This window comes from Melanotaenia boesemani, chromosome 9, assembly GCF_017639745.1.
Source record: "Melanotaenia boesemani isolate fMelBoe1 chromosome 9, fMelBoe1.pri, whole genome shotgun sequence".
In the NCBI taxonomy this organism is placed as follows: domain Eukaryota; kingdom Metazoa; phylum Chordata; class Actinopteri; order Atheriniformes; family Melanotaeniidae; genus Melanotaenia; species Melanotaenia boesemani.
Window position 1 is genome coordinate 14,702,717 of NC_055690.1, and position 18,170 is coordinate 14,720,886.

General features: G+C 36.8%; 1 protein-coding gene across 1 annotated transcript in view; it reads right to left on the minus strand.

Moving 5' to 3' along the window:
• robo1 (roundabout, axon guidance receptor, homolog 1 (Drosophila)) overlaps positions 1–18,170 on the minus strand; it is a 291,012-nt gene that overhangs the window by 242,850 nt on the left and 29,992 nt on the right. Inside the window, exon 2 of the mRNA XM_041994260.1 lies at positions 13,605–13,799. The gene's annotated coding sequence lies outside the window, so the exon portion shown is untranslated. The remainder of the gene's footprint in view (positions 1–13,604; positions 13,800–18,170) is intronic.

The window sequence follows — 18,170 nt, forward strand, 5'->3', positions numbered from 1 at the left end:
CAAATCGGAGTAAAAAAAAAACAACAACAACAACAACAACAAAAAAAAAAAAAAAAAAACTAAACGTCCCCACACCTTTTTTAAATTATTCCAAATCTGCACAATTTAATGGGCTATTACTTACTGCTGCACCTCTCCAAGTTTCATGAAATTCAGTGTGATAGTTTTTTTTATAGCAGCTTGTTGGCAAAGCACACAACACATCCCAACAGTGCAGGATCTACCTACGCTGCCCCATGAATTACTTTGCAGTTATCATTCTATTTGCTTCTAAGCCAATAAAGCAGAAGGCATGAGAGGTTGGGGGAATTGTACTTAATTCTGCTGTGACAGATTCTTCTCAAAAGTCTAGATTGGATTTATTATGGTTTCATAGTACACAAAATCCGTAGGTATTTGGTATTTTATAGGCAAGTCAAAGTTTTACTATTCACATGGGATGGCTGGGACTGCACTGAAGGATCCTCTGCAGATCACCGTCTCCCCAGCTAATAGCTTCCTGTATTGAAAGTTAATTCTACAATGGAATTAAATTATAAACCATGTCCAAACCTATTAACGTCAAGCCACAAGCAGGTGCATTTTTTGACAGGTTTGGGGCATTGGTAATCTAATGCATGAGCCGTTTCTCTTCCTAGCTCGAGGGCGCCTGGTTCCAAGTAATACACCTGCTGCCTTTCCACTGTTCCGACCGATTCCCATTTCAGAGGCCACTGTTATAGAATTACGTTGTGGGGGAGGTTTTACACAGCAGAGGAGTAGATTAAAATACCATCTGACTGAGGATCTACTGAGAGCAGTTTTCATCCTTGTCCCAAATGTCAAAGCAAAAAAAAGTATCAAACACATCTCACTGAGGGACTTACCTGTTAAAACATTTATTCTCACTTTCTATTAAAATGTGATTTCCCATCACTGAGAGGAAAATGACCATGTACAATACTGCCATTGGATATATAGATAAATTGAGCCTGATACTTAGTTTGATAAAGCAAAGCAAATCAGTGTGATTTCTTATCCCAGTTTTAGCCTTGAGTTACAGCTTGATGTGTAAAAGCTAAAAGGTAAATGTAGATTGATAGCAAACATTTTCCCTTCTTTCTGTCGCTCAGTGGCAGACAGACAGACATCTGGTCCGTGAGTTTGCTCCAGGTGGGATGGCAAGCTCCCTGGATGCAGCTATTGATCCAACAGGTTGAAATCAAGTGGAATAAATATTAAACTGATAGTTATTTTAACAAGAGTCTAGGAGTCTCTCATGCAGGTTACACACAATCATAGTAACATACTAATTTCAGTATGAAGCAAATATTTTCCCTCTTTATTGCAGTATTTTCTTTTTTTTTTAACAGATTAGTGTATTCTCTGCATAGAAAAACGCTGAAAAGTTACAAAACCTTAAGTCCACACCTAAAGCCCAAGCCTCATTAGTAGTCAAGCCCAAGCCTCATTAGTAGTCTGGACTAACGCAGAAAATGAAAGATATTTGTTGAATACCTCCCTGGCAGCTATTTTGATACCCAAGCAAATACTAGAAGTTGCTACGAACTAAACCATTTATGACCAATCAGAGCAGAAAGGACAGGGATAAATACGTGACAATAAGTGCTGCAGTATGAGAGAGATCATTTTATTAGTAATAATAACTATCTATCTATCTATCTATATAGATAGATATATTATAGTAGCAAACCCAAATGAATGAATTTGCATATGATAATATGAGATATTGGGCCAAATCGACAACTGCGGACACGTCAAATATTTAACTTCAATCTGCATTTATGATTTATGTGTAAACATGTACATTATTGCGGAAACTGTTTTGTAAACAAGGGTAACAGCAGTGCAATCTTAAGGCCACTGCCAAGTAAAGAAAGGGTAAATTTGTGCAAATTATTATGTTAAACCAATGAGATGGTTGCATATCATCTGGCATCACAAGTCAAGAACCCCAGTTTTCCAGTACACATAAATAATAGTGACATTCTTCCCCCTGGAAAGCATTTTCTTGAATACTTCTTTTTTTTTTTAATGTGCAAATTGCTATTCTAGTTAAATAGTACCAATAGATTAGTTTTAGGATTATGTGCAGATTACTCAGTTAAATGTTAACTGAGTTTATGTGTTAATTAGCTTATATTACATTATACTTGAACAGGGAGCAAATCTCTTCCAGAAATGTGCTGCCAAACGCCAATATTTTTTAAAGTATGACTAACTAGAAAACTATCTTAAAATTTACTTCAAACTGGTGTAGTAACACTTATTATCCATGCACGTCTGAAAAGATGTATCTGTCCTCCTCTTCTGATGACCTGTCTATCACCAGGGGTGGCACCTGAGATATCCAATCAGATTTCAGCACCAAGAAAATGTGTATAAAATAAATGATGCAGTAATGTCTCAAAGGCACGAAAATTGTGAAATGATAGCATTTCATAAAAAAACTGCAAAGAGCAACACATTTCTCTAATGACTTTAAAGTGCAAGAAGTGCAGGAATGATGTAATATTTCCTGATTCTTTATAATGTTTGGTGTTGTAGACTTAAGTCGTAATTACACATTCTGGTAAGAGACTATATTGTGTGAGTAAGGCTGAGAATTTGGTCTTCAACACCTCACTAATGAGCCATCTTTTGAAAGAGGAAAATAAATAAAAAATACTTCGCACATATGAAATTTCATGAGAAAAATCCAACCTCAGGTTCACTTGACATGCAGCAGCCACAGTGGTAGAGCAAAGGTTAGTGGTTTTCACAGAAAAGCAAAAGGCCAGGTGTGAGGAGCCACATGAATCCTGAGAGGCGCTTGTTGAAACAGTAACTTGAAGGAGAAGAAAAGGTCAGTGAAAGCTTTCTTTATCACCACGTGTGCTTGTATTGACTGACTTAGTATTTGTTTACAAAAGTTGTCAACAAGGAACACGACTGCACAAGAAAAACATCATGAAAATATGCAGGTGTGTTGTTGACATAGGTTGAGTGAATGAAGTGGCTGAGTTACAGTGACATCACCCAAAGGCTTACAAATGCCTGTTTTGAAGAACTAGTTTGCCATTTTGCTGCTGCCACCCTGTTTTTTTTTTTTTTTTAGAGCCAAAGGTGACCCTGTTTGGAAAGGAGGTTGGAGTTGGAGATTTGTACCTAAAGTCTTAAGAAAAAAAAATACAGATGGTTAAGGTCTAATGGAAATTTACTTAAAACATTTTCCAAAAGACCAAAAACACACAGAGCATAAGTATTTCTAACTAATGATGCCTTAATAACCCCTGAAAATAAATAGAATTTAGCATTTAATATGGCAAATCTTGAAGTAGTGCTAATTTTGCTATCTTATATTTTTTTGTGAGTTACTCTTTGGGAACAGAATCAGATGATCTTTGCAACAAAATCTTGTCTGAAGTGCAGATTGTACTATGACGATACCTCTGAATTGTTTTGCAGGCTGCAACTGCAAACAGCACCTTAAAGTTCTTTTACCTTAATTTTCACTACAGTGTGTTTGTATGTTAGCTGGTTTTCTTCTACTTTTTCCCCTCCATGCTGCATCCTTCTTGGCACAATCATGGTTCGAGTTGGGCAATATGTCATTCGGACAAGACTCAGCCAAAAATCAAACATAACACTTCTTTTTATGAATTCTAAAAAATATGTTTAGTTAATTTGGTTTCAATATCAGTTGCTTTAACTCATGATTCAGCGACAGCATTGGGGTGATCAACACTGGTTGGTCCCTAGAAGTAGGCCATAGCAGCACAACATTGGAGGATTACCACCATAAATTTCACCCACTCACAATTTTGTCCTCGGCTGTCTTATACTACAAGTCTGTTACACTAACACTCGTAGAACTAATATTTCCAGCTGAAATAAAAAATATTGATACAGCGTTTTTAGTTTATCAGGCTTTATAGAAATGTTTAGGAGCCGATATTTAGTGGTTAGGAGTCCTATTATATCTAGAAGTGTTTTCATTTTAGCCTAATTTTTGACAGTAAGTGACCATCTTCATCTTCTAGATAGTTTTTAGCTTTTAAAATCAAATGGATAAAGTCAAATAAGTCATTACATTCAAGACAACTCTAATGCCATTACAACGATTTCAAGTTTTCTGTAATTCATTACTGCAGTTGGCCACTTCTATAATAGAATACACAGTTTTTGATCCATTGTTTGTCCTGAAAACACCATTTATAGCAAGAACTATCACAAAGGTGGTATTCCGTACTTTGACATGTGCTGTTATCATTCTGTCTTTATAAAATAAAAAAACACAGTTAAATATATGGCCATGAATCTTTCCAAGTGTTTAGCTTGAATTTGATAAAAAAAAGATGTTTGTATAAGTGATATCAATTTGCAAGATGGTTTCTATATATCTATAATAGTTTTTTTTCTTATTATTATTATTTTCATAAGCATCATTTCTTGAGTCAGTAACTTGCCACAGTAAGTGGAGCAGCATGTTTAAATGTGATGCTGAAAGGCAGCTAAAGTTCAAATCCATTTAGATTCACATGCTGTGCACGGATGGAGAAAACTGAGGAGTCAGCTGCTGTGACCATGCTTGATATGTGGGATAAGCAGTTGCATCTGTAACTTGTTAATCATATAAAAACAAGAAAGCAATGACACACAATGAGGTCATGCATAAATCTTAAATAAGAGAATAATGCTTCATAATCTTTTATTCATTATTTGTTCAAGCTCACAGGTGCTCCTACAGAGGAAAGCCAGGTGTGATTTAGTTGTTTACTCTGCATAAATATTGAATTTATTGCAGATTAAATAGATTATTCTGTTTATACAATATCTGTTCAGAGACAGGAAAGCAATGGAATGGTGTGAGAATTTAAGCAAAGCTCTGTCACATTGTCATGAGCTGGTGGTGTGGCAGCTGGTAGGTGGCAGTGTGTGAGATTAAACTTTTCACTCATTTGAACAAGACCTTTACCCAAGATCTGACAAACATGTCTTCATTTATGTTGTTTGAAGATGATGCTCCATCAATCCTGTTTGCCACAGGCACACTAAAGTCTAAATTTCACACATACTTGTTAGAATGATGAATGGCGAATTTCATGCTTTTCTCTTCAGTTACCTTGTGGCATTTCTTAGTCATTTTCCTCGCGCATGTGTGTCTTTGTGTTAGCAGCAGAAGGGACAGATGGGAAGAAAGCCGAAGCAGTTGCAGATGGGCATTGGTTGACTTGAACACTAACTTGTAGCCAGACCGACAGGTCCGCTTTCCAGGAAGACCACCACATGTTCAGCTCAAACAGCCAAAAATATCCTGCTGTTATTCAAATGCAGAAATACCTCAGTCCACATGTTCACACTGAATATTGATAGCACAGCACATACCTCACTGTTACACCAATATCACACTTCTCACGAAAATATTTCCACATCTGCTTTCATGACATACATCAAGATTTAAACACATCTGTAGGGAAAACAAAATCTTGTTTCCAAAGAAGCAAATAAAATGGTAGTTTTAGCTAAAAACAAAGGCTTCTATCTAAATGGAAAGAAAGAAAAGTCATCACCTCCAAGTGCCAGCAAGATATTTAATCGGTTCCCCACAGAAGGCTTGTCTCGGTCTTTGTTAAGTGGTTTGCTGTTTTAGACAAAGGTTGCAAAGCTGTCTCCTGTTGTGGTTTACAACACACTGTTTGCAGGTATGATAATGGATGAAAGACTTCTCAATTATTTAGACATTTCAGGTTTTACATTTCACACATAGTTCAAGAACCCAAAAGAGACAAATGATACACGTACTGCAAAACTCAAAGAACTCAAATATATGAATTAGACAAATGAGAATTTTGGCCCCTCAGAATCTCAGGCAGGTCTGAGATCGTGGAAACCTTCCTACCTACTACCTTACTATTTGAGTAAAGAACATTTTTCAGTCTTTTTTAAATAATAAGCATCAATAGCATTTAAGAGGCTTTCAGAAGCACCTCTCCCAAAGCGGGAAGTTTTTTCTTTGCCTCACTTGAAAACCGAGCATGACAGATGTTCTGTAGGGGGTGGTACCTGTGGTTGGGACACATCCTTAATAGATACCATTTGAAAACACATTACCCAGTTCACATGGCACAGTAGGCTGAGTACCTACTGCGAGCCTCCACAAAATGTCTGTATTGCCAAATAAAAGATGCAGAAGTTTCTTCTAACCGATTGAAGGTTAGACAACATTCAACTGCTTCATGGAAACTGCAAGATTTAAAACAGTTCTGATCTATAGAAACCATGATCTGAGCTGACAGCTCATGCTTGCATTGGGAAATATTTTATGGGAATATACATTTGAAAACAATGCTTGAAAAAATAGTTATAGAAGCCTTCTTGCAGTTTGTGTAAGTAAGTATTTAGTAAGTCTGCTGTATTCTGTTGCCTTTACAGATGCAGCTTATGTGATACAGATTCATCATCATGTCAACATTCTGCTCCTCCATATGTGTTATGACATACACTTTCCACATCTCGCTAGAAATCATTTTGTCTAAAGAAGAATGAGGGGATACTAGAAAACTCTAATCCATGGACCTTCATTCAACAGGTAGCTATTTTAAAACTCATCCTGAACATTCTCTATTTTTCTCTTTCCTCCTGCTGCAAAACCAACACATTTGACATGTTTTCTTGTGAGACTGGGCATTTAAAACATTCTGATCTCTAGCTTTATACAAGTTTGATGGAATAACTCTTGAGACTGGAGCCAATTTCATGTACCTGACTTGAAGAAGAAGCTGATGTTCTGTCACTCACTACATTGTAAGTGTGTCCTGGTTATTATGCTCCAAAGGCTTCTATAATAATGTTCTGACTAAACACATGATATATGGATAGCTGCAATTTATTCTCTTTGGTTTTATCTATGTATGCAAACCAATACATTTCAAATGTTCAACTTGAATGAAATGCAGCATCAAACATTTAAGAGATTTGACAGAGCTAAACCACCCGACATAAAACAGAGATGGCAAACATTTATTTTTCAGGTAATTATTATTTTCATTTACTACATAAAGGCAAATCTTAAGTCAAACTTTCAAAATTGTATAGAAGGTAATCTGTTTTCATAAAAATGTATTATATAACCTGGTGGAAACTTTACCCAGACTTGTGACATATTCCTCCTGCACTACAAGCCACAGTATATGGATGTTCAGCCTGCTTATCATGTAAACACTGCACCTTGTAACAGGGATGATTATTAACAAAATGCAAGCTCACATCCAAATGCATAAACTATATCTGCAACTCAAAAATATCTTCTTAAATTCTCCTTTTAAAGAGCATAGCTGATTCTTGTCTGTTTAAGCTCTCACTCCCTTTCAGTCATAGTCAAAGAGCATGTAATATGTAGTGCTGAAAGATAATTTCATTGCACCTTTATTCTTCAGTCTGGTTGACTTAGTTTTTGTGTGTTACTGATAATCCATAAAGTACTAGGTCTGTGAACCCAACACTCTCCTAGATTTCTCTCAGTACATTTTGCTGCATCCCTGAGCTGCAGGGAGGACACTGTGCAGATTAAAAAAAGAAGCCGTCTGAATTTCTATTGGACTGAGCACAGCAGGGTGAACATGATATGCAGTTTGTGTCAAAGGTAAAACATCTCCCATCTCCTCTTTTTGAGCAGTGTGTTGTTGCTATGAATTCTGGGGTGGTCTTCTCTCTCATCTTTCTACGGTGGCTAGAAAAGAGAAAGTCATGCTCTGTCCTGAGGATTTTTACAAACACTGGATTTTTCTGTCACAATTCAAGGTCTCTGTGCTGATTTAGTAGACTTTCTCTGTTCTTCCTACAGTCCTAATTGCTTGGCCCACTTATTACTGTGATGCTGTCATCTCACCTCACGACAGCCTCGAGCGTGCTGCCAGCATCTGATACAGCCTGATAAAATGTTTTTTTTCCCCCCTAAAGCTCCAATAAAAGACTCAGCCTCCTTTACAACAGCCTTGTTTACCAATGAACAGTAGTTGTCACAAATTGATCACAGAGATGACAGCATCGTCTTTATGTGTTATTTCCACTTTCTCTTGCCTTTTGTAAGTCTGAAGCCCCACAGTGGAAAATTTAATAATTTATTCAATAACTGCTGCGGATTTGCAAACTGTAAAATGTGCTGGAAGCCACAATTAAAAGACAACTCAAAGCACTAAAGAAAAAGAAAAACACATTATAATATTAATCAAACTGGCAGTAGGAGAATAAATTCTTCAGCATGTACATACATACAACTGAAATAATTTTCTAAACAAGCCTTTTACAGTCAAAGAGAAGGCTGATGTTCTCTAACAAGACTAAGTCTTCACTTCAGTGCACTACTGTGTCCTGGCTAAAAGATATGATGCGAATGCCGATGCTTAACAGATTTAATGTCTGCCACATTCACCATTCAGTTTAGTGTCCAGGATTGAACAAAGAGGGCAGCTGAGGCTGAAGGGGATGTCATTTATTTTCTGTTTTACCTGATGACTGTTTGACAAACTCAATTCTGTCCCGATGATGAGATACATAAAGACTGAAGGAATTACACAAGTTATTACAATTTGTCCTAAAGGGAAACAAGAATTTGTCATTGGACTAAAAGTACAAAGATAAGGAGCAACGCAGAACACCATCGCAGCACTAAAATAAATGCAGATGATCTAAAAAACAATACAGATCCTCTAAGCATCAGAAATGCTACACAATTTTACATCCATCAAATAGTGACTGAAATGTGGATTTAGACTGCCTGACTACACCTGCCACACCTAGAAATCCAAAAGGAGCAGAAAAGCATGAATAAATATGGTAACCTTAGGTTCACTTAAAGAGAAATGTCTCCATTATTTTTATCTGGATTTTAGAAGATAACAAGAAAAAGAGGCCTGCCTCAATTCCTTTCTTCAATTTTCTTTCCCAAGACCTTTCCCCTGGCTGATATTGTGCACACTAAACACAGGTGTAGCTCAAAATATCTATGATGGCAGCAATCTGTGTAGTTATTTTAGTTGCAGGGTCCAATTATGTCTTTGAGATGGCTTATTAGAGAACCAGAATTCTGTGGAGCAATCATTGCATCTGCATTTTATTTCTGTAACAGCAAATCGGAGTAAAAAAAAAACAACAACAACAACAACAACAAAAAAAAAAAAAAAAAAAACTAAACGTCCCCACACCTTTTTTAAATTATTCCAAATCTGCACAATTTAATGGGCTATTACTTACTGCTGCACCTCTCCAAGTTTCATGAAATTCAGTGTGATAGTTTTTTTTATAGCAGCTTGTTGGCAAAGCACACAACACATCCCAACAGTGCAGGATCTACCTACGCTGCCCCATGAATTACTTTGCAGTTATCATTCTATTTGCTTCTAAGCCAATAAAGCAGAAGGCATGAGAGGTTGGGGGAATTGTACTTAATTCTGCTGTGACAGATTCTTCTCAAAAGTCTAGATTGGATTTATTATGGTTTCATAGTACACAAAATCCGTAGGTATTTGGTATTTTATAGGCAAGTCAAAGTTTTACTATTCACATGGGATGGCTGGGACTGCACTGAAGGATCCTCTGCAGATTCACCGTCTCCCCAGCTAATAGCTTCCTGTATTGAAAGTTAATTCTACAATGGAATTAAATTATAAACCATGTCCAAACCTATTAACGTCAAGCCACAAGCAGGTGCATTTTTTGACAGGTTTGGGGCATTGGTAATCTAATGCATGAGCCGTTTCTCTTCCTAGCTCGAGGGCGCCTGGTTCCAAGTAATACACCTGCTGCCTTTCCACTGTTCCGACCGATTCCCATTTCAGAGGCCACTGTTATAGAATTACGTTGTGGGGGGAGGTTTTACACAGCAGAGGAGTAGATTAAAATACCATCTGACTGAGGATCTACTGAGAGCAGTTTTCATCCTTGTCCCAAATGTCAAAGCAAAAAAAAGTATCAAACACATCTCACTGAGGGACTTACCTGTTAAAACATTTATTCTCACTTTCTATTAAAATGTGATTTCCCATCACTGAGAGGAAAATGACCATGTACAATACTGCCATTGGATATATAGATAAATTGAGCCTGATACTTAGTTTGATAAAGCAAAGCAAATCAGTGTGATTTCTTATCCCAGTTTTAGCCTTGAGTTACAGCTTGATGTGTAAAAGCTAAAAGGTAAATGTAGATTGATAGCAAACATTTTCCCTTCTTTCTGTCGCTCAGTGGCAGACAGACAGACATCTGGTCCGTGAGTTTGCTCCAGGTGGGATGGCAAGCTCCCGATGCAGCTATTGATCCAACAGGTTGAAATCAAGTGGAATAAATATTAAACTGATAGTTATTTTAACAAGAGTCTAGGAGTCTCTCATGCAGGTTACACACAATCATAGTAACATACTAATTTCAGTATGAAGCAAATATTTTCCCTCTTTATTGCAGTATTTTCTTTTTTTAACAGATTAGTGTATTCTCTGCATAGAAAAACGCTGAAAAGTTACAAAACCTTAAGTCCACACCTAAAGCCCAAGCCTCATTAGTAGTCAAGCCCAAGCCTCATTAGTAGTCTGGACTAACGCAGAAAATGAAAGATATTTGTTGAATACCTGCCTGGCAGCTATTTTGATACCCAAGCAAATACTAGAAGTTGCTACGAACTAAACCATTTATGACCAATCAGAGCAGAAAGGACAGGGATAAATACGTGACAATAAGTGCTGCAGTATGAGAGAGATCATTTTATTAGTAATAATAACTATCTATCTATCTATCTATCTATATAGATAGATATATTATAGTAGCAAACCCAAATGAATGAATTTGCATATGATAATATGAGATATTGGGCCAAATCGACAACTGCGGACACGTCAAATATTTAACTTCAATCTGCATTTATGATTTATGTGTAAACATGTACATTATTGCGGAAACTGTTTTGTAAACAAGGGTAACAGCAGTGCAATCTTAAGGCCACTGCCAAGTAAAGAAAGGGTAAATTTGTGCAAATTATTATGTTAAACCAATGAGATGGTTGCATATCATCTGGCATCACAAGTCAAGAACCCCAGTTTTCCAGTACACATAAATAATAGTGACATTCTTCCCCCTGGAAAGCATTTTCTTGAATACTTCTTTTTTTTTTTTAATGTGCAAATTGCTATTCTAGTTAAATAGTACCAATAGATTAGTTTTAGGATTATGTGCGGATTACTCAGTTAAATGTTAACTGAGTTTATGTGTTAATTAGCTTATATTACATTATACTTGAACAGGGAGCAAATCTCTTCCAGAAATGTGCTGCCAAACGCCAATATTTTTTAAAGTATGACTAACTAGAAAACTATCTTAAAATTTACTTCAAACTGGTGTAGTAACACTTATTATCCATGCACGTCTGAAAAGATGTATCTGTCCTCCTCTTCTGATGACCTGTCTATCACCAGGGGTGGCACCTGAGATATCCAATCAGATTTCAGCACCAAGAAAATGTGTATAAAATAAATGATGCAGTAATGTCTCAAAGGCACGAAAATTGTGAAATGATAGCATTTCATAAAAAAACTGCAAAGAGCAACACATTTCTCTAATGACTTTAAAGTGCAAGAAGTGCAGGAATGATGTAATATTTCCTGATTCTTTATAATGTTTGGTGTTGTAGACTTAAGTCGTAATTACACATTCTGGTAAGAGACTATATTGTGTGAGTAAGGCTGAGAATTTGGTCTTCAACACCTCACTAATGAGCCATCTTTTGAAAGAGGAAAATAAATAAAAAATACTTCGCACATATGAAATTTCATGAGAAAAATCCAACCTCAGGTTCACTTGACATGCAGCAGCCACAGTGGTAGAGCAAAGGTTAGTGGTTTTCACAGAAAAGCAAAAGGCCAGGTGTGAGGAGCCACATGAATCCTGAGAGGCGCTTGTTGAAACAGTAACTTGAAGGAGAAGAAAAGGTCAGTGAAAGCTTTTTAAATTATGATGAACAAAGCAGAGCTTGTTGTAGAAATAAAATCAAACAAAGACGGAAACAGTAAATTCACTTTGCGGTTAAGAGTTTAAATATAATTATCAGACTAATAAGTCTGTGTTTTCAGACAAACTGCAGTGAACATCCATGTGTAGAAGAGATGAAATTTAACATGTCTCTTGTTATTCTAAACATGATTTGTAATTTCTCAACACTCAGTCCCCTTTCCTCAAACAAAAATGGCATATTTGCTCATCCTTGCTGTGATCTTCCATGTAAATATCATTGTCTGCAAAGCACAAGCACATTTGTGTTCTCTCATCCCGCTCGCATTTGGTCAACACAAAGCACCAAAAAACTCTGCACAGACTCTGTACTCCCCACAGATGCACATGAGCACTGCTGCAGGAAAGAAGCAGATATAGAAAGAGAAGAAAGAAGCAGAGTAAATTATACACACAGACCCCGTGCCCTCCCACTAGTAGTGGTAGGTTTGCAGACATAATGTACAGTCAGAGGTGGTTTGCAGTAATACAGGCAAACTGTGAGGAGAGAGGAAGATTGAACCAGCCGAGACCTGAACAGGTGGTTATCTGTAGAATCACTTGTGAAAAGAGCTTTTGCCCCTCGATGGGGAGAAGATGAAGGGTGAGGATAAGAAATGGCTATTGATCGACAGTCGCTTTATCGGCCTCAGCCCTGATGACCACACAATGCAATCTAACTTAGTTCAGAAAGGTGCAAAGGTGCTGATGGATTTTTCGACTTACTTGTGGAGTTTATATTATCTTGATTTTTTTTTCTGTATTGCATTAGAAGAATTTAATTTCATACCATGTCTTTAAAATTAGATGAAAAGGTAAAAACTTTTAATTGTTTTACATTTGTGCTATCTATCAATTCTTTCCAAATAAACAGAATTACAAATATTCCATATCCTTGTTTCAGCTCTCAGCAGGATCACTTTCAAATACAGCAAGTTTTTTTTTTCTCTCAAAAGCTTTGGTAAATTATTTAACAACTAAATATAATATTTCTCCTAAGTATTAGTTAATGAAACTAAGGCAAAATGATGAGTGTATACTAAGTCTACAGTCACAAGAGAACAGAAAAGCAATTCAGTTTGGCCAAAAGTTTCCCTAATTTCTTCAGGTAATAACTTTATAGGTTGATATAATATTAATGGGCTTTGTACAAGTGATTGTGTTACAGTATTGTTACATAAAAATCATTTATTAAAAACTGCTTGTAGGAGCAGAAAGCAGCTATAAAAACTAACAAGTAGCTATGTTTATTAATGAACCCCTAACGGAGGTACCTAAACAATCTTTTTGTGAATGATATATCCAAAAGTAACAACATGAAAACATCACATCATAATTACATCAGTCTTAATTTTAATGTGTGGCTGATTGGTGTATGTTTACTGCTACAAATGCAGCAACTTGGGCCCCAACCAATTCCACCCCTCAACCCAGTGTTTCTCAATCCAGGTCCTCAGGACGCATTGCCCTGCATGTTTTAGACAAGTTCCTATTCCAACACACTTGATGCAGATTAATTAACTTCCTCATCCTGTTCTTTGCAAGCCTAATGAGCCATTCATTTCATTCAAGTGTTAAAGTAGGGTTACCTCTAAAATGTGCAGAGCAGTGGGTCCTGAGGACCAGCATTGAGGAACATTGCCTTGACCCAACCACTTGGTTCAAACTCTTCATTGTGTTGAAGAGGTACAGCCCCTTTCCTATTTGATTTTACCCCCTCAGCTCACACTTTGAAGTCCTTTTTAGGCAAGCTGGGAGTCCAATGACCACTGCTCCTTGATGCTCTGCAAAATAGAAGGGAAGACAAAGGGGAGGAGTTAGGATCAGGCCTTAGAATGGCGACTGATTTATGTATGCTTTTCATGTGCCAGCTGATTCCCTTCCAGATCCATGCCCGTAAAGTCCCTCTATTTATACATAGGAGACACCCACTGGTTGACATTTGGCTGGAAACTGGCTCTGAGAAGCAGCTCTAAGTGGCTACATCTGTTATGTGTCTACTGATGTATGTTAGTGCTGCACATGTAGTGTGCGCTCGCAACTTGATCTTATGACAAAACATATAATAGTCAAGTTAATCCACACATAATGCAATAGTATAACAAAAAAAAATGTAAATCACACCATTACTGCATTTTCCACATTTTCCTTTGACTATGAGACACAGTTCTACATCTTTCTATGTTCTGCATGATGTTCACCTACAAGGTTTTGCAAGACATCACTAATTCAAAGCTCATCTTGGTAATTTTTTACAGTCTGCTAACTTTTCCATTTCTGTGTGAGTTCTCTTGTTTTAAAACTTTACCCTAGGTCTGAAATATGTGCTCAGAGTTGTAGAAGTACACATTGCTACAAGTTTTGCATTTCAATGCTTATCGGTTGCAGTTTCCCATCATGTGATTTTATAGCTGCTCTATACAAAATAGCCGCCTACTGTAGCCATCCCATAATTTCTAACAGTGGACTGACCCATTTTATGTTTTTTTGGTCAGAGTAATGATCTTTTGTGTTTCTTTTTTTTTTTTTTTTTTTTTTTTAACCTGTCCTGTCCAGCATCATAGCAAGCAAAAGGTTAATCTGGTTGCTGTATCATGCTGAACAAATATGCTCTGCCAAGGGGAGGCCTATGGGTAAGGCTCCTCTTTATAATCTGATTCATTTGTTTATTTATTTATTTACTTTGAATCACGGAATCTATGTAATCTTGCTGGACCTGACCGGAGGGGACAGAAAAAGATGGAAAATTGCAAAAAGATGCAAAAGGGAAAGAAGAAAGAAGACAAAAACATCACAGACAGAAAAAAACGACCCTTCAATCCATACCATTAACAGACAACAAACTGTTACACCTGTACATGAACACACCAGAAAATTTCCTACAATTTTACACACAAAACACACACACACACAAAAAAAAAACAGAGCTGCTAGTCATTAACTTTACCCTTTATCTTATTTTATCTTTACTTTACTTTATCTTTTGTGTTTCTTACTGAAAACAATTCTTCACTGCAGTCAAATGCAATGCTAGTGCTACAGTTAGTGCAGCTGCAGGCCATACAAATGAAACGAGTGAAAATATGCTGATTATTCTGCGAAGATGTAGAATTATTTGATCATTCTAGGAGTTTCTAACCAATTTTCATTTACAAATAGTAACAGTGCATGGTTTGTCATTATGGAAATATTAATAACAATCTCTCTAATAATATTTGTTTTGTGCAGCTTGTCCTCCTATTGTGACAAGTTGCGAAATCCAGTGTACTTACATTTTTTGTTTCAGCTGATTACTTTATCTTCCCTGATCAAGCCTCAGTCGAAAATATTCATATTTCCTGGCTGTGCTCAGCTAAAGCTTATTAAGTGTGATTGCTTGAACAAAATGCATGGGGCAGATTGCATTTGCACCTCCTAGCACATTACCATTCAATAAACAGAAAGCACTGGTGTCAAGGGAGATGTGTGGTTTATAATGAGGAGTCACACCGCCATTCTCAAATGTCCCATAGCTCACAAAATTCACAAATCCAGACACATACAAACACACACATATGCAAACACACATACAAGATAAATTCAATGAGTGTGCTTGAAAAAAAAATAAAATAAAAAAAAAATAAAAAAAGCTGTACCTTCCTGCAAGCAAAGATTATTCTGGGAACACTGATAGAATACAGTGAACCCATGTGGCAGGAGGTGGATATCAATTAAAATGATGTATGGCCCCAGTGTTTTCTAATTGGGACATGGTGATGTATTTAATAACACGCATTAGAACTCTAATTAAAGGGAAAATTGAGCTGCATCCCATTGTCTACTAATCAACATGGTTGATTGTGTGGATAAATAACCTCACTCAGACAGTCCCCATGCTTTAAGACAATTGCGTTTTAAAACATCTATTTATTTGTCTGGTTCAGCTAGTACAGCTGGTGTTTCACCAGTTATTAATATTAATCCCCGAGTTGGAAATTTGTCAGTCTCCACATGATAACATTAAATCCTCTACTTCCTGTGATGTATACATTTGTCTGTGTACTTCTGTCACATTCATATCCATTTAGAAATGAGAAAAAAATTCTTCTGCTGATGCTGAAACAGGTTCAACACAATGGATCATAAGACAGCTCTGCTGTAATGATTCAAACTACTGGGCTTCAAAGCAAGATTAGAGGGGGAAAAAGAAAGAATAGAAAAAGAGGCACTTTAATGTCTTTCCCTGAAAATCATCTCTCCTTGTGGAGTTATCTGTGATCGTGACTTTATTTCTTAGTCTGAATCCCAGAGGTCAAATTAATTAACTTTTAGCTACAATAAACTTGGCAGTAGGTTTTTTTCCCCCCATCATAAATGACTGGGATATGTAGGAAAAGAATATGATGTAAAAAGGAAAACATAACCTTTTTAAAGAAGCACATGTGCTATTTAAACAAACACAGGTTTAAAATTCTTTTGCATTTTTCTTTTTCTGTTGTGACTGTTTCTAAATGTGACCATAAAGGCTAGTTTTGAGAAACATGAAAGTAACTATCTTGATACCAAGTATTGGGTTGAAAAGCATCTTTGTATTTTTACAGTATGACTATTTCTCTGTCAGGTCAGCATACTGTAAATAGTAGTCATCCATCCATGTCGACTCCAGCGTTAAACCCCTCTGAACGCTTTTTATGGATTGAAGAAACGTTTGACAAGCTCTCTGCAGTCGGATGTGTCAGTATAAAGGATTATGTGTTTTATAGGACCTGGCCTGAGCAGCAGATCTGCTCCTATAAACATGCACTACAATTTAGCCCAAGGTGTGCTCTGGAAAGGTTATCCAATCACCCCTTTGAAAGTGGCTCTCAAAATGAATGAATGCCTCGGCTGATGCAACACAGTCACACAGTAGCGGTGCAAAAACACCACACAGAGGTCTTTTATCAACTGGCTGAAAGAGAGCCGCACTAGTACAGATGCAGCTTTTCCTCCGTCTCCTACTTTTCTGCATTTTCTTCCAAAGTGAAGCAACTCTTTCTGCACTTGGAAGTCAACACACCCACTTATTGATCGCAAACTCACTTGTACTGTATTGGTTATCTATATGGTAATGCAGGACTGCATGTCTCATTTTATTATTTCATCTTTCTCTGTCTCCTCATTACAATGGTGCAGAGCTGTGAACACCTCCTGCGAATCAAGATAAGGCCATTTGAATGGATAACACATTCTCTTTTGCATACAAAGGATTATCTTCCAAAGAGCAACCCCACCTACTCCAATAAAGCCATTTATCATTGTACCTCTGTATGCCTTGTCTTAGGTAGATAATTAGCATAGCTTTACCCAAGAGCTGCTTATTTAGGGGCAGAAAGATATATAGATGGGTATTATCTAAAAGACAGGTTAAAATGTCAAAAACTGTGCCATAGTTGGATATGGATTAAACACAGAGCCACATAATAGGAGCATTTTTGAATTTGGCACAGTATCAAGTCTTGTTTACACAAGGGTCCATGTTGGTGGAGATCTCATCTAATGCACAAACATATTGCAGTAGAATCATAACTAAAATTATTCCAGCCCCCCCGCCAATCCCTGATCACCTTCCAGCTTCTCTCCCTTTTTGTACAAATGAGTAAATTTGCTGTAGCTTACACAAACAACAGTTTAAGTTATGCTACAAGCCATGAACAGATTTAAGATGTAGCTGTAAAAGCTGGTTATTTGTAGGTTTTTGGAAAACAGACTTTCAGTAACTTCTTCTTATATCAGGCTGTGGAATAATGGCAATGGGTTAAACTATACAAACAACTTCTGCTGCATAAACTACTTCTTCACTGTCCATCTGTGTGCTCAGTTTCTTCCAAACTCAGTATTTTTTTTTTTAAATTCTCAGGCCGATCACAATGCCTCTGTCTCAGTTTTTATGTGGTTAATATTAAACTCAGAAACTAGACTCGTATAGTGCGACTCAGTATTTGCTCTTACAGTGATATACAGTATTTGTTCACAATAGCCAAAGTATGTCCGGAGCAATCTCTTGAATATCTCCACTACGGCTAAAGTAAAAATGCTAATCTTACCATAATTTTGAAATTATTCTAAGAATCAGATAAAAAAAAATCTAACAACCACAAAACCCCTGCTTGGGTTTAAGCACTTGAGGTAAATAT